The 18,441-nt window shown below is 41.9% G+C and overlaps 1 long non-coding RNA gene across 1 annotated transcript; it reads left to right on the top strand.

The window, feature by feature from the left end:
- Positions 1–1,898: 1,898 nt before the first annotated feature.
- On the top strand, positions 1,899–6,248 carry LOC147132697 (uncharacterized). Its single transcript, XR_015081945.1, has 3 exons — positions 1,899–2,605; positions 3,150–3,314; positions 4,864–6,248. It is a non-coding gene; the product is annotated as an uncharacterized LOC147132697 (long non-coding RNA).
- Positions 6,249–18,441: the final 12,193 nt, after the last annotated feature.

The raw sequence follows: 18,441 nt of genomic DNA, 5'->3' as shown, positions 1-18,441 counted from the left end.
CCTCTTGCTCGGATACGCTTTTACGCACGTCTCCCTCTCATCCCTGGAGCTTTTTTCTGCTACCGGGGCTGCTGGAGGCTGCCACCACTGCACTTTTGGCTGCCCGGGGAAGGTGCCTCTTGCTCGGACACGCTTTTACGCACGTCGGCCTCTCCCCCGGAGCTTTTTTATGATACCAGGGCTGCTGGAGGCTGCCACTACTCTACTTTTGGCTGCCCGGGGAAAGGTGCTTCTCGCTCGGATACACTTTTACGCACATCCGCCTCTCCTCCCTGGAGCTTTTTAATGCTACCGGGGCTATTATAGGCAGCCACCACTCCACTTTTGGCTGCCCGGGGAAGGTGCCTCTTGCTCGGATACGCTTTTACGCACGTCCGCCTCTTCACCCGGGTGCTTTTTTATGCTACCAGGGCTATTATAGGCAGCCACTACTCCACTTTTGGCTGCCCGGGGAAGGTGCTTCTTGCTCGGATACGCTTTTTTGCACGTCGGCCTTTCCTCCCTGGAGCTTTTTTCTGCTACCAGAGCCATTATAGACAGCCACCACTCCACTTTTGGCTGCCCGGGGAAGGTGCCTCTTGCTCGGATACGCTTTCACACACGTCCGCCTCTCCTCCCTGGAGCTTTTTTATGCTACAAGGGCTGCTGGAGGCTGCCACCACTGCACTTGTGGCTGCCCGGGGAAGGTGCCTCTTGCTCGGACACGCTTTTACGCACGTCCGCCCCTCCTCCCTGGAGTTTTTTTATGCTACCAGGGCTATTATAGGCAGCCACCACTCCACTTTTGGCTGCCCGGGGAAAGTCCCTCTTGCTCGGATACGCTTTTAACGCACGTCCACCTTTCCTCCCTGGAGCTGCGGCTGCAGCATAATGTATACATAGGAAGTAGTGGTTCAGTCTTGTGTCAGTGTTAATTACATTATAAGACACATTATAAGACAAACGCTGCAGTGCAAAATGCGTCTAGGAGATGGTTGAATCATACGTTACGATTTTATATGCAATGGTTTTTATCTTTTATGTCGCAACCACTATTGATTGATTGTCTTTATTTCGTATATGTAAATAAGATAATATTCAAATTAAACTTGAAATGCTAATATACATCGGGGAAACAAAGAAGAAAAAATTAAACAATATGGCAAGGCAAATCACACTTTCACTTGCTCGAAAGGGGGTATGAGGAAGTATAAACTAATATCTAGTCCTTCCCGTTACATAAGATCCTACCTTTCCTCTGATATTCTGTACAGTATTGAAAAAATACATAAATAAAAATAAATAAACTATGATTACTACAATTATACAATACTTTCTAAATATATCGATATTTAACAACTACAACATGAATATTTCAAACAGCTACTGGTCATAACATTCTGATACAGGTTTATAAGTATTAAAGGACATTTCATATAAATATAATTTCAAGTTTCTTCTTATAATGCAACGTCATGACATGACTTTTTAGAAATTATAAGTGGAAATATTGAGTATTATAAGTAGAAACAGTACAATGTGCACACGTCGATGTTACAAAGGCTTTTCTAAATTTCTATACTATAGTTAAAAATAGCATACATAACCATATACAATACAATTCAATACAATACATACAACATACTCACGTTACTGCCACTCTTATACGCTGCTTGACCTTCACATGGGGGGGGGTGCCAATCGTAAGCGGCGTTAATGCGCGTTTTACAAGTTTTTGTGAAAATGTAATCTTTTTTATTTTCATCACTTTATTTTCAAATCTTTACTAACATCACTTCGTGTTGAAAATGTAAACGCTTTTATTTGCAAAACTTTACGACCACAAACCTTTACGACCACCACCACATCTTTACGACGACCACCACTTCCTTTCTGCGAATACCCTTTCCGGTCTGACAATACCCCTGTCTGAGATTACTCCTCCACTGGCCAGATTCCCTTGTTGCGAGTCGTCCTCCTATCGTAAGCAGCGTAACTGTGCATTCTGCTTGTCACCCGCTATAAGCTTTGTGTTGTTTGCACCTTTGAAAGCATCGTCTCTAAGTGCTGTATTTGTCATAGAAAGTTATTTAACACTGTTATTTTTACACTGTGACACGTTCGAACAAATTGTGAAGTTTGCAGACTTGATTATAATCACTTTCAGTGAGCTCTATGTTTCATGTTTATATAGTAGTTTTGAAAGACTTGTATCATGTGACTAACTTCAAGACAAGACGTTTATAGTCACTATGCTGTGATCCATAAACGCCTAGTGCGCCGCCATCTTCGGGTAAGCAGCTCCTAAAACGATTGGCTCGGCGCCTATTCTCGTACGACCAATCGCGCACGTCCACAAATCTGCGGCGCCTCCCCCCTGACCCCATTGGTCGATACTCTATTCGTCCTGGCCCAATCGCGCACGTACACAAATCCGCGGCGCCGCCCCCACTCCCCCCCAACCCCATTGGTCAATATTGTATTCGACCGGGCCCGCGGGTTCTTCCAATTTTGATTCGGCCATTCCGTGTGTGTTTGGCCCGCGAAGAAGCACGTACGTCGCCGCTACTACTCGCTAGCTCGTTTAAAAGTCACGGAATTCACCACTTCCAATTCCACTCTTTCGGTAAGTAAGGATTGAGTCGTTTTCGTTTATATTTTTTTGCGGGAGAGAGGGAGGTATCACTTTATTGGTCGCGAATGTACACGAACGTATGCACCGCATCGCCGGAAAAGAGTAAGTACTGTACTGTACTTCGCCTTCGTTTGCACGTGGTTGTTATGTGGTAAAACCCAATCAATTGACGACTGTTACCCTCTAAAAGATTCAAACGATATGTTGGTTCAACAGTGTTTATCAGCTGCAACCGATGTACGTGTCTGAATTCAGTAAAATTGTTTCTCGTGTACGAATACAAACATACGTGCTCTGTAACAGGGGGAGGACAAACATCCATCCATCCATTATCTATACCGCTTCTCCTCACAAGGGTCGCGTGGCGTGCTGGAGCCTATCCCAGCTGTCTTCGGGCAGTAGGCGGGGGACACCCTGAATTTGTTGCCAGTCAATCGCAGGGCACACAAAGACAAACATCCGCACTCACAATCACACCTAGGGGCAATTTAGAGAGTCCAATCAACTTACCATGCATATTTTTGGAATGTGGGAGGAAACCGGAGTACCCGGAGAAAACCCACGCAGGCACGGGGAGAACATGCACACTCCACACAGGGAGGCCGGAGCCAGGATTGAACCCACAACCTCTAAACTGTGAGGTGGACGTGCTAACCAGTCGACCACCGTGCCGCGGGAGGACAAACAAATCACATCAAAAGTAATATACACATTCCTCTCTTACATGGGCAATGCAAAAAATATTTGTCACTTCCAGCTATTTCTACTTGATATGATATATTATTTTATACAGTGCGCATTATATCTAATGCTATACACGTTTTGTTACAATTCACAACAACAATAAATATCTTGCAATCATTGTTAAAAATGAGCAGTGTATACAAAAAATATTTGTCACTTCCATTTGCTATTTCTACATGATATGATATATTATTTTATACAGTGCGTATTATAGCTAATGCTATACACGTTTTGTTACAATTCACAACAACAATAAATATATTGCAATCATTGTTAAAAATGAGCAGTGTATCTTTTAGACAGCTAATGTACTTGCATATCATTCCTAACAACAATAAATATATTGCAATCATTGTTAAGAATGAGCAGTGTATCTTGTACTTAAGCAGTACCTTGTACTACATATGTACTTAACTATACTTTGACTTAGATGTGTACGCTAATACGGGTTTACTTTTCCATGACAATACCACCAATAATAATAATCATACAGTACTATAATAATCATCCTATATTGATGTGAATGTGTCCAAAGTGAAGTGCTTTTTTTTCCTGTTTACAAGTTATTGTATATTTGTTGATGAACCACATTGTTATCATGTGCAACCAAAAGGAAAGTTTATTTTTTCCAGTGTAGTAGTAATGCATTTCGTCGCTGTCATGTGAAAAACACTTATGTCCATATTTTTTCATTTTCTTATTTTTACACGAATCATGTTTCCGCGTTACAGACATCGCATTTAAGTGAAGTGTAAAAAAAAGTTTCCAAAATTGGAGATGTGTTTTTCACAGGACAGCGATGATTTGTGAATGAATATGCACAATTTCAATGTGCAAGTGTGTGTGAATTGTTTTCTTGACCATGTCTGCGTGTGCGTGCGTGTGTGTGTGTGTGAGTGTATGTGGGTTGTGTGTGTGTGTGGGGGGGGGGGGGGGGGTGTATGTGTGTGTGAGACAGGAAATGGATTTCAAGCCTAATTTCAAATACATGGGACCGGAAAAGGAGCATTTGCAGTTGCAGTGCTGAGGCTGAAACCGTGGCGGAAACACAGCCATGGGGAAAATGATGGCACTGACTTGCCATGCTTCTTGAGTTTCCTGTTCATTTTAATGCCTTGTACAGCTAAAGGTACATTTGTTTGGACAAATAAATTGGGGTGGAATTTAAGAGCTGATGGAGACATTTTCCAAAGATTTTTTATAATACTCCCCAAAATCACCGACCGAGTTCTCACATAAATAGCTACGGCATGTAAAGTTGTGCTTTTAGTCTCTCGATAGAGTTTTAGAGACACCAGCCACATTGAAATGAAAACTAATTTGAAGAAAACACTGTGCTTTTATCCATTTGGGGTGCAACAAAAAACAATTGAATTTCAGACCGCTTTGTGTTACATGCCGTGGTATACAATGTCACATCAAAGTGCTTGTTATTGTGTATTTGTCAAGTGGACTAGGATATGAAATGCGTTATAATATCAAATACTGCTCATTTATTGTTGCAGATCAAAAGCTGCAGTCACCACCTGCAAAGGTGCCGCGCAGGTGAAGGAGGAGGCCAGGGTCCGCGTTGTCCGAGGTCGGGGAGACCTCGAGTGCCGGCAACTGGTCCTCAGTGAGAGCCGGCTCCAGTTTGGCCAGTACCGGGGTCAAACCTGCAAGTGGCTCTTGAGCCATGACGTGGGCTACGCCTGCATGGTGGTTGCATCCCACCAGGAGCGGGAAAACGGTGATATTTCCATTCCATTTCCATCAAGCATCAGATGATGATTATAGTTGTGGCAGTGGTCAGGGAGTGATAGTGTAGTGGTACACACGCCTGAGTTGTTTGCGGGCAGCGTGGGATCGATTCCCGCTCAGTGACAGTGTCTATGTGTGCCCTGCGACTGGCTGGTGACCAGTTCGGGGTGTAGTCTGCCTTCGCCCATTGACGGCTGGGATAGGCTCCAGCAACTCCCCGCGACCCTGTATAGGATAAGCGGTTTGGAAGATGACATGACATGACATTTTTTGTTGGCGGTTTCTGCATGTAGGTTTGTGGACTACTTAAGACGCAGAAAGGCGGCACTGCCCGGCTCGTACATGTATCAATTAAATGCTTATATTGTCGGAAGGTACAATGAAGCCAAATACATGGTGTCTGGCTCCACTTCAGGTAAACGACCGGGCGGGCCGACAGCAACTCACACACCTCGCCCACCCCCGTGGGGGGAGATGGCCCCGGATCCAGATTGTTATGAGGTGATCTTTTGCATCTCTTTACAGGCACAAGTGAGCAGCCATCCGTCCTGTCAGCAGAGCCGTCAGCAGAGCCACCAGAGACAGTTCACGTGCTGTTTGAAGCAGCCGTGGAGATCGAGTCTCAGCGTGAGTGACTTGAACGTGTCAGTGGGACAAAGGCAGTGACAAAGTAATTAAGGTGAGGAATGAAGTAATTTTATTTCCATTTGTCTTGCCAGTGTCCCAGGCTTCATCTGCCGCCAGCACCGCCACGACACCTGCTCCCGCAGCACACGTCACCCCCATGGCCTCCTCCTGGGTCCGTGGCAACACATTGCTGGACCCGCAGCTCCAGAAACAGCAGGGTGTGTTGTTGAGCTACTGAGCTCCCTCCCACCCTTTTATCGATGATGTGCGACAACCGCGACTCCGGAGGCAACTCCGGCCTTAGAGAGGGATCTCCCCTGCGTCTCCCAACTACGGTCAGGCGACCGAAACAGGAGCAGACAACACTTCATTTGTGTGCAGGTCTGGGTAAATCACTTTTAGGTCATCATCCTCCTGAATACAACTACATAGAATACAAGTTATTGTTAGCTGTCGGATTACGAACTAAAATGTAACCTAATCTAAATCGTTTTGTATCATACAATGAAAATATTGCACCATACTCTATTATCCATAATTCATTCAATTAAAAAAAAATATATTAATAGCGTCACCATTTGAAAAACTATTAAAACAGAGGCGTAGCCTGCTTTAGTTACAGATGAACATGTCAAATATTTAGAATTAGACAAATAAAATTACCCGCACAGATATATACTGGCATGAACATAGCTGTACTGTATAGTTTAATAATTTTGAAATTACCATATTTTATTTTTAATTTAGAATCAGAAATACAAAAATAATCATTTTAACTAACTACAATCTACTTTTTTTTTTTTTCAAATTTACACATAAGTACACTTTTTTACAAAACCTAATTTTGTTTTCGCAATTACTTACTGTTTACCGTATTTTCCGGACAATAAGACGCAACGTTTTTCCTAGATTTTGAGCCATGCGGCTTATAGTCTGGTGCGGCTATTCTGTGGATTTTTCTTCCACCGCTCGGGGCGCTCTAACCGCTGAAGAGCTGTTTATGCATGATGTTCTTGTGTTTCAAGTACATGGGCCAGACAAAGAGGCTGGGGGGGGGGGGGGGGGGGGGGCTCTGGCACCGTGTAGTTCCTCGAGCTGGATGTGATTGCAGGTGGAGGAGTTCAACAGGCGAGGGCGCCATAGACTAGGTTATTGCATTAGGTGCTGTAATGCTTTGATTTGATGTTTTCCTAGAGGTGTCTGAAATGCATATGAATGCGATTGGCTGATGTTACGTCTGTTCTGTTGTTTCGATGTGAAATGCTATTGTTGATTTAGCACGTCGTGTGTTAGATTGGTTGACTCTATTAGCATAAAACAAGACAGGTGCATAATATGTAGATTGTAGAACAATAGATGGTGGAGTCTGGTGGACATTAGCTGACAAACTGGAGCGGCATTCGGCTGATGGATGACGCAATTGCAGCTAGTTCAACAACTCTCACTAAAATGACCAAAAAATAAGGGAGGTCTATGTCACAGCAGTTGAAAGGATGCAAAGACGTACAGGCCAGCAGATTGGTGGAAGAAGGGAGTTTGTTGTGATCGATGAGAGCCATTTTCGGCGCAAAAGTGTTAAGGCGCTGGGTGTGTGGAGGGCCCAATTGCCGAGAGGGAGACAGGGTGGCAGGAAAGGTGATTGTTTTATTGAACCAAGCTGTAGCAGGCAGCAGTGGTCCAAAATTCAGCAGTCCCAGGTCAAGGAATGGAATGGAATCCAGTTGATTGCAGGGCACAGGTCCATCAGGCAAGGATCAGGGCAATAAACATTCTGAAGAATGCAGGGAAAAAGACAGAGTCAGGGTTTGCAAAACTACTTGGTAGCAACTAGAAAAATGGCTGGATGCACAAACCCGTGAATGAGTGAGTTGATCTGGCGACGAGGTGGAGTCAGGGACCAGCTTAAGTAGCACACTGACGAAGATTGGTTTCACCTGGCCCCAGCACCACTGTCTCCTTACTCCTGACACGCCCACACAAACACACACACAGGGAAGGGCTCAAGGCACAGAGCCAGGAGACCCAACAAAAAGAAAGGTAAGTTATAGGAGTGACTATGAATATTTGTCAAATAGAGTCAAAGAAGTTTTTGTTAATAGAAGGAATCTGTTTACATCTGTGTTTGTTTTTTTGTTCCTGCATCAGTATGGGAGAGGAAGAATGACTGGTGGCTGGAAAAGAAAAACATGGGTCTTTGGGATGCTAGGTGTGAGGCATCATCAAGGACGGACAAAGCCTATTTTGCGTCTTGTGGAGAGAAGATATCGAAGACATCTAGTCCCCATGATTAGGCATGGATCTTCAGTTATCAGTGATGAGTGGCGTACCTATCGTATACTCTCTGCACTTGGGTACAACCATCACACTGTCAATCACAGCAGGTGGTAAGTAGATCCGCAAACTGGTGCCCATCCCCAGCATCTTGAGAGGGCCTGATCCTACAAGGAGCAGAGGCTTAGGGGAAATCGCACTGACAATTTGCTTTCTGACCCACCTTGCAGTGATTGAGTGGACTTGAATGGCTCGCAAAGAAACACTGTAACGATGCATTGGGCAGATTGATTCAAGACATTTAGAAAAAATACAAGTAGTCAAATGCAGTCACTGTAACCACTGTTGGCAAGAATTAGTCTCTGTGAGAGATGGCTGAGACATAAATTCAAAGGAATCAGCGTACTTTGTTTTCACAGTCATACAATTACATTTAATGTATTATTTTACGTATGTTGAAATATTTTTATATGCAAAGTATAAGTAAGTAGTTTTTTCCTCAAAGATTTTATGTGTTATTTTTGTTCCACTGTTGGTGTTGGCAAGTTTTTATGCAGCCATGTTAACCCACTAAATATAAATAAATCAAATAAATATTAAAACAATATGTTCTGTATCCCTTTGTGTTGTGTCTTTCCTTTGTCTGTTAAGATTAATTTGTGTCAGTCTTGAGGCTTTGTCAGCCTTTACATCTCATTGATAAATATTTTATGAGAGATTGATAGCGCTCACTTTAGATGAGCTCACACAAAATACTTAATTAATGATTGCCAAATGTTTTGCAACCACCCAAATTAATGAATTCCTGTGTTAATACATGTTACTAAGACATTTATTGGAAAATGTGTGAGTTTAGTACATGTCTGAATAGTTATGTGAATGCAGGCATGTATATCTAAATAGTTAAAGGGACGGTGGGGTCGGGATGGCCATGTTTTCACTAACAAGTTCATTTTATATATTTTTTGATCAGGAAAATTAAAAGAGTGGCATTTTCTATTTTATCCATTCAATTTGGAGAAATTAGGAAATAAGTAACTCCATGAATACCGCCTCTCGTTAATTAGGCCAATGGCCGCGCCCCCTACCGCTCTATCCTTGTTCGGCCGGAGTCACGGGAGGAACCGATTCCAAACTCTCCATTGGAAATTATTGTACATTGTTTATGACGTCCAAAATCGGCGCTCAATTGGCACCAAAATGTATGTGGACATCCCTACTAATGCTCACTTCAAAATATGCAAAGGAGAGACTTCCGGTTTGGCGAGCATGGAGTAGGTTGCATAACGCTCGGGCTCCCACGACTTGACTTTACAACCCACATTCCAAACTGCTTTTTGGTATACCTGAACTAACGTTTTAAGTTTATTTCGCCATTTAGTAGCGCTCTACTTCATAATGCCACCCTAAACCTCCCAAAGTGAACGGAAAACACGAATCGGATGCTGCTGCCGCTACTATTAGCAAGGCTGACTTGGCTGCCTCGCTAGCCGACCTGCAAACTTCCCTGCTCACGGAGTTGAAAAAATCTTTTGACAAAGTGAATGGGAAGTTGGATGGGCTCCAAAAGACTGTCAATAGTCATGGCGAGCGTTTGGATTCCCTGGAAGGTAACGCCGAATTACTACACAACGCTTGGCTAAAGTGGAGGATTGCTGTGAAAGACTGCTGGCTGATAACACCAAGCTAACGGCGAAACTGACGGACTTGGAGGGGAGAAACAGGAGGAACAACGTCCGTCTTATTGGTTTACGTGAGGGAATGGAGGGTTCACAGCCCAGCAAGTTCTTCTCACAATTGTTGCAGGATGTTTTTGTTGTTGTTTAAATTCTAATTTACTCATTTTGGGAAGGGATTTCAACTTATGTCTGGATCCTGTGATGGATAAGTCATCTGTCAGGCCTGGATATGTGATATCTAAATCTGCTACCCATGTGCGGTCTTTTCTTTCGATTTATGGGATTTCGGATATTTGGTGTTTTTTGCACCCTAAGGACAAGCAATATTCTTTTTTTTTCATACCGTCACCAAACGTACAGTCGAATTGATTATCTTTTCACTGGTAATAAATTGACATTTGAAATTTTATCATGTGAATATCTTCCTGTAGTAGTATCGGACCATGCACCTCCTTTACTTAAGATAAATTTAAGATGCCCGACGTTATGGCTTCCAAACGACTGTGGAAGTTTAACTCTCTTCTGTTATCAGATTCAACATTTTTTGACTTCATATCTGGCCAAATTTCGTTATTTTTGGACCTTAACATGACATCAGATTTCTCTGCAACAGTATGGGAGTCCCTCAAGGCGTATTTGAGAGGGCAGGTGATATCATTTGTGGCTGAAAAGAAGAGGGCCTCATGGAGTAAACGAAAGGATCTGGAAAATAAAATAGCTGATCTTGATAATAAGAACGCACAATCCCCTTCCCCGGATTTATGCAAAGAACGATTAAGGCTTAATACAGAGTATGATATCCTTACATCACTTTCAATTGAATATTTGCTTATTAAAAATAGGAGTAATTTCTATGAACATGGGGAACTTGCAAATAAATTGAAGGGTGTCAGAGCTAAACGAATTATTAATGGTGTGACAGACAAGGCCGGTGAGACTGTCACTGACCAGATAGGAATTAATGATACATTTCAACATTATTACCGAGACCTGTATGGTTCTGAGACTCCTTCTGACCCCTCTCTTATTTCCGAATTATTTAGAGATTTGCCGATTCCAACTTTGTCTCCAGACCAGGTTTCTACATTGGATATGCCAATAGAGCAACAGGAGATAATGTAAGCAATAAAATTGTTGCAACCCAGCAGATCACCTGGTTTGGATGGCCTCCCGAGTGAGTTGTATGCTGCATTTTCTCGACAACTCACGCCAATTCTTGCAAGAGTATGTACAGACTATCTTGCTATGTATAGGGGGGTTCTTCCTAATACTCTGAACCAGGCCTGTATAACTTTGCTTCTCAAAAAGGTAAAGAACCCATTAGAGTGCTCATCTTAGAGGCCAATCTCACTACTGAATTGTGATTATAACATTTTGGCTAAAGTATTGGCCTGTCGTTTAGAAGAGGTTTTGCCATATGTTGTATCCACGGACCAGATAGGTTTTGTGAAGGACATGCGTTCTTTTTGTGACATTTGTCGTTTATTGAATGTTTACTCCTTGTCAATCTGACTCCGAATGCCTTCTCTCGATGGATGCTGAGAAGGCATTCGATAGAGTGGAATGGAGCTATTTTTTTGAAACTCTGCATAGATTTGGCTTTGGTGATACTTTTATTTCATGGGTTAAGTTATTGTATGCATGTCCTTCAGCTGTGGTAGTAGCCCTTTGCAATTCCACCTGGCAGTTTTTCCTGAACGAAAGGTGCACCAAAGTAAATTTGATGCTGTACTTGAACCATGTAGAGTATCGGCATAGTTTTGGTCTCTTTTTGAAGATAACACTTTGAATTTTTCTCCTCAACTGTCAGAATCTTTTTAAGTGCTACTGGCACTGAATTATGGAAGTTTGAATACATAAAAGAAGGCCGTGGGTCGGAGTTCAATTTTGTTATTTTTGAATAATATAAGTTAGGATGAGTTCACTATGTTTTGAGAGGATATATTGATAAACTACCTGCTGACTCGGGTTCCAAATCCCCCAAATCTTTGGCTTTAACAACATTGATGGGGGAATTAGGCTTGGTTGGTGTTTGGCGCCATTTACATGCCAAGGAAAAAGACTTTACCTTTTTTCTCACACGTGCATGGCACTCATTCTCTGCTAGATATGTTCTTGATGTCTGCGGTGGATTCTTTCAGAACTATTCAATGTAATATTGAAGCAATTACTATATCAGATCACGCCCCAGTATGTTTAAAATTAAAGATGAGTCAAAATAGAAACTTCAAATATTGGCGAGCCAATGTGTCTTTCCTAAATAATCAGAGGATTAAACAGGAATTGCAAAAATGCCTACTGGAGTATATTCAACTTAATGATAACAGTTAGGTGTCCCTACAGTAGCATGGGAGGCAGCTAAGTGTTTTTTAAGAGGCAACATTATTGCAATCTGTTCTAGAATAAAAAAGGAAAGACTTGCGAAACAAACACAGTTGGAAGATGCTATGCGTAAATTAGAGCGAGATGATCAAACATTGCATGAAGGAAGCACACCTATCACGATAAAGGAGAAAAGACAGGAATTAAACCATTTATTAACCCATAAAGAAGAAGGACAGCTTAGATTCTTGAATCAGAAGTATTACGAATTCAGTAACAGGGCTAGCCGTCTCTTGGCATTTCAGCTGCGTAAAGAGCAATCAAGTAGACTATTGCGTAAGATTAGATGCCCGAATACTGGAGGTATGATGCTTCAGCCTAAAGATATCGCAAATGCATTTGGCTCTTTTTTACCAGGAATTGTATTTAGCAAAAAGTCACCCAGATAAGGAGAAAACTAGAAACTTTCCTAATTCAATTAATCTTGATGAACCGACTGAGGAGGAGGTAGATCAGATAACATGTCCGATTACGGAAGAAGAGATTAGAGACAGTATTTTAAAACTCAAAAATAATAAAACCCCGGGCGTTGACGGCATCTCGCGAGAGTACAGTACTATAAAGCTTTTGAAAAGGAATTGACATCACTTTTGCATGAGGTGTATAATTATGTACTTAGGACAAGTGAGTCATGGTCTGAAGCGATTATTTGTGATATTCATAAAGATGGGAAGGACCAACCTTATGCACATCCTATATGCATCAGCCTCCTGTATGTTGATATGAAAATACTTACCGCCATTATTCCTAACAGGATTTAGTGCTCTATCCGAAAACTTGTGAAACCTGATCAGACAGGCTTTATAGCTCGTAGACAATGGGTAGACAATGTTAGAAGGGCTTTAAATCTTCAATTATTAGCACAGAAAAGGAGTAACCCATCATTATTTCTGAGTTTGGACGCTGAGAAAGCGTTCGATCGGGTTGATTGGTATTTTTTGCAACAGACTCTACAATATATGGGCTTCAATGATATATTTATTAAATGGCTCCAAATCTTTTATAAACACCCCAAGTCAAGGGTGAGAGTTAATGGCTACTGCTCTGATATTTTTCTACTGGGACGCGGGACTAGACAGGGTCATTGTTTGCTCTTAGCATCGAGCCGCTTGCTGAGTCAATTAGATCAAATCCGCACATACAGGGAATAAGGGATGAAACTGATACCTATCATAAATTGTGTCTTTTTGCTGATGTCTTATTATTTTTGGAGAACCCTGTCACATCTGTGCCTGCCTTGCTCAATAGTCTTGATCAGTATAGTAAGGTATCAGGTTACAACATTAACACAAATAAATCTGAAGCGTTAATGCTTGTGGGGAAGTGGCCATCACAATTAGATAGCCTGGTCTCTTTTCGGCAGTCTAGACAGGGATTTAGATATCTGGGTGCAACTCTGACGCCTAAGATCGCATGGTTGTTTTCATCAAATTATGACAAATTGTTTAAGGAAATTAAAATTGACTTCAATAAATGGGATATACTCCCACTGTCTTTCATGGGAAGAATTGAATGTATTAGAATGAATGTTCTTTCAAGGTTACTGTTTTTGTTTCAAAGCCTCCCTATCTTTATACCCCAGTCTGCATTTAGATCACTAGATAATTCAATATCAAATTTTATTTGGCAGAACAAGAGACCAAGAATTCGCCTGACAATCTTGATGGCGGATAAACAACATGGAGGGCTGGGACTTCCTAATATTAAACTGTACTATTGGGCTGCCCAAATAAAAGCAACGGCGGCCCGTATCATACAAGATCCGGAAGTGTACTGGGTTTCGTTGGAGGAGCATTCATTGCCAGGTACAGTGATCCCTCGCTACTTCGCGCTTCAACTTTCGCGCCCTCAGTGCATTGCGGGTTTTTCAGAAGCAACAAATTAAAAATGAAACAACACAGCCATATCGGGAGCTATATTAAAGAAAGACGAATTGTTTCAAAGATATGAGTTGACTCGGAGGCTTTGTACATACCCGCAGGCACTCATAAAAGGCGGTGACTGGTTCCCAGCGCGAGATCGACCAACGAGAGCAAGTGGATTTAATTTTTCCACACACTGTACTGTACGTGAGCTGACTCGGTGCGCGTCATCGCAGCCTCTCGCTTAGTCTCGTCCACTATTCAAATGTGCCGTTGATTTAGTCAGAGTCAAGCCGGATATTTTCTCCTCCATATTTGGAATGATGTGTTTGCTCTAATAAAGTTTTCTAAAAATCGGATAGTACAGTACAACAGCTGTGTTGGAAGTCTCGAACACAGCGCAGCGTCTTTTTGGAAAGACGTTAAAGGAATATTGGAAAAACCTATTGAAGTGACTCATCCCCTGGATCTTGAATGTTTATGCTGGATGTATTTTCAGATAGTTTATCGCATGATCAAACTTTTTTGATTCATCTCCTCCTAATGACTGCAAGAAAAATGGTAACACTCAACTGGTTAAAACCTGAACAACCCACAGTTGCGCAATGGATACAAAAAAATCAAACAGATATACTCAATGGAACAATTGCCGGCGCAACTGCAGATAAGGACTGCTAATTTTGAAAGACGATGGAGACCAGTCTTGGACCTTGTTAGATAAGATATAGATTTATTTTATTTTAATTCATTCATTATCCATACCGCTTATCCTCACAAGGGTCGTGGGCGTGCTGGTGCCTATCCCAGCTGTCTTTGGGCAGTAGGCGGGGGACACCTTGAATTGGTTGCCAGCCAATCGCAGGGCACACAGAGACAAACATCCGCACTCACAATCACACCTAGGGGCAATTTAGACAGTCCAATCAACTTACCATGCATGTTTTTGGAATGTGGGAGGAAACCGGAGTACCTGGAGGAAAGCCACGCAGGCACGGGGAGAGCATGCAAACTCCAGACAGGGAGGCCGGAGCCGGGATCGAACCCACGACCTCTGAACTGTGAGGCGGACGTGCTAACCAGTCGACCACCGTACCGCCCTTATTTTATTTTACTTTATTTTATTATATTCCTTGTTTTGTTTGCACATAATGCCAGTGGTGTGTGAAGGCCCAATCTCAGGACAATTATTGTTAGGATGTTTTTTGTCAGTTAGTTGCGACAATAACAGTTAAAAAAAATAGGAATTATTGCGATCTTTTAAAGTGTAATTTCACTGACCAACAACTTAAAGTGCAACAAGATGTGTCTAGATGGTCACTCCTTCCACTGTCACTGGTTGGGAGGGTGAATATTGTGAAAATGTCGGTTTTACCCAAATACTTGTATTTATTTCAGGCCATCCCTGTTTTCATCCCTGGTGCTTATTTTAAGAAGCTGGACTCTTTGATTACATCTTTCATCTGGAATGGTAAAAGACCACGTCACGTCTACGTAAAGAACACCTGCAGAAGTCGAAAAAGGATGGCGGTCTAGCACTTCCCAATTTCCGTTATTACTATTGGGCTGCTAATCTTTGTTGTTTGTCTTTTTGGGTACATTATGGTGCTAATAGGGCCGGACCAAAATGGGTGGAGATGGAGAGGCTTTCCTGTGGTTCTTTACCCTTGCCAGCTATAATTGGTGCGTCTGTTCCTTTATCTCAGAATGTGCCACACCACAACCCTATTGTTTATAACTCTGTTAAAATCTACCTGCAATTCAGAAATGACTTTTCTCTTCAACACATGAGCTTGTCGAGTCCAATAGCGGCAAATATTTTTTTCCCCCCTTCAATGCAGGATTCTTCATTTAATATGTGGCATGAGCGGGGGCTAAAAACGTTTAAAGACCACTTTATTGAGGACAAATTTGCTTCTTTTCAACAGCTGTCTAATAAATGTAATTTACCTGCCTCGAGCTTTTTTCGATATTTTCAGGTGAGGCATTTTGTTTCTGGCTCCATCACAGGGTTTCCAGACAAACCTCCTAATACTATCATTGATGATTTGCTGTCTTTTAATCGGACAAAGAAAACGACAATTTCAATGATGTTAAGTTTGATTTTTCAACTAGGTGTCCCTACGATGTCTAAGATTAAAGAAGCTTGGGAGCAGCAGCTTCAAATTACTATCGGTGAGGCAGACTGGTCCGATGTGTTGAAGAGAATGCATTCATCCTCACTGAGTGCTAGACACGCTCTTGTCCAGTTCAAAGTGGTGCACAGAGCACATCTTCCTAAATCTAAACTGGCGCGTATCTACCCTCATAGTGACCATTCTTGTGACCAATGTAGATTAACTGAGGCCACTTTAATACATATGTTTTGGCTTTGCCCCAAGATTCAACATTAATGGAGTAGTATTTGTGACACTCTTTCTATTGTATTTGGTGTTAAAATGACTCCAAATCCACTGAAGTTGCTTTTTAGGGTTATGGCTGAGGGGTTGCGGTCGCCTGCCGGTGGTTGGAAAGTTATCGCCTTCTCAACTTTATTAGCACGCTGCTTAATTCTTCTGAACTGGAAGGATGCATCTCCTCCTATAGTATCACATTGCATTAGAGATGTATTGTTTCATTTAAAACTTGAGAAGATTAGATGTGTCATGGTACGTGTTTTGTTTTTGCATTTAGTTTCATTGTGTTCCTTTGTCTCTCGTTAAGTTATTGAGTCCACCTGTGCTTGTCATCCCAGTCCCTTGTGTTAACCAACCAACTTCCTCCTACCCTCTGTCTTGTCCAGGTGTTCCTCGTTGTATCGTTAACTTGTCTGTATTTAGTTGCCAGCTTTCTTTCAGCCCTTGTTGGTTTGTCTGTTCTGTCCTGTCTTGTCTAAGCACTCTTTTGTCACTGTTCAAAGTCAAGGTCTAGTGTAGTCCTAGTGTTTGTTGAGTTGTTTTGTTCCTTGTTGTTTATTTGGGTCTTCAACATTTTTGTTCGTTTAGTATTATCCCAGCACCTTCTTTGCTTTTGTTTTGTATTAAATACTTTATATTGCACACCATTTTTGCCTTCTGCGTTTGTGTCCTCCTCCACGATAACCTAACAAGATGTGTGATGGGGGGCTCTGAACGGGAGTTTCATCTGGTTTGGGGACCTTGTATGTCATTTTATGATCAACCATCAACAAAGGTGTAAGTTTGACTATAGAATATTTTGGCAGGTTTACATACTATTGATCTTTTCGTATGTGCTCGTGATTTGTTTACCTTCTTTTATGTGACTGTAGAGATAAGGGAGTTTAGTATGTGTATTGTTTTTTTTTCCGGGGGGTCTTTTTTTTTCCTTTTTTTTTGTTTAAATTCAATAAATATATTAAACACAAAACATATCAAAAGGATTAACCTCTCCGTGGATGATTTATATGAGAATGAGGAAATGTGGAAGTGAGCAGAGCTACATAGCTTTATGCTGGGATGAGCGCACACTGCTTCTTTGCTGATCACGGTTAGGACAGGCGAGGCATTAAAACCCATTGCCGTTCCATTGGCCCACGGGTCATGCTCAAATGTCCGACACAATTTCATATTCCATCAGCAATGATCATATTACGTCGACAAGGGTCCAGTAAAAGTATTCCAGTAATATAGTTAGTCCACAACAAGCCTGACATCCATAAAGCCACATTATTAGCTGCTGCAACCGTTACAGGTTGCTATCAGATACATATACATATTACATATCTACGTATTTTCCATCGTAGATTGAGTTACCTTTGACGGATTTAGCAACATGAGCTTTCAAAACATAGGCTGGACCTTAGTTTGATTGATTGCTTACTTGATCCATTAAATAAATATCCAATAAAATAAATACAGATCCAATCTGCCTGCCCTGCTGCTCGCTGCAAGCTGCCGTTTCCCTCCTGGTAGTTGAGACAAGTTTAGCATCGCTAAATGTCCGGAAAATAACCAGTCGGGGTTCGTGTGCGCATTTATGCTCTTGTCCGCTTCAGCTTGTGAAGTGGGGCGCAATCGCCACGGTATTATTGATTTTGTGGAGGTGATCATGATATTACGTTTTATGTCAATAAATCCAAACTATTGTGCAGAAGACTTTTATACTTTCACAGCTTGAAGTGGCCAAGGGTAGTAATGTGCATTTGCATTTTGGTGGCGATCGGTCGACATTTTTGGTAAACAGAACTGACAAAGCGAGGAATATTAGCATGCTTGCCTCCCTCCCGTGACGTAGATCGCTGAGACCGAAAACATAACATAAGCCACGCCCCAAAAGGGGGCGGGGAAATTTGTCATAAATCTAATCACAAAAAAAGACCTTAAATCACGACAGAGTCGATTTGGGGGTGGGGGGGGGGTCACTTTAGTACTGATGTCATTTTTACATGCAAACCTTTTAGAAAGTGCCAATGTTAAGCTCAACCAATTGTCCTGTAATCATTTGCGTACGCTTTCTAAAGAACCTTACAAACCATTAACAATTCCTAAATGAATGATTGGTGGATGATGCAATACATCATCAAGAA

Source organism: Filicampus tigris, chromosome 18, assembly GCF_054856515.1.
Source record: "Filicampus tigris isolate MCC_2025a chromosome 18, RoL_Ftig_1.0, whole genome shotgun sequence".
NCBI classification, from domain to species: Eukaryota; Metazoa; Chordata; class Actinopteri; order Syngnathiformes; family Syngnathidae; genus Filicampus; species Filicampus tigris.
Note: the sequence above shows the minus strand (reverse complement) of the source record. Positions and strands in the feature narration are given on the sequence as shown.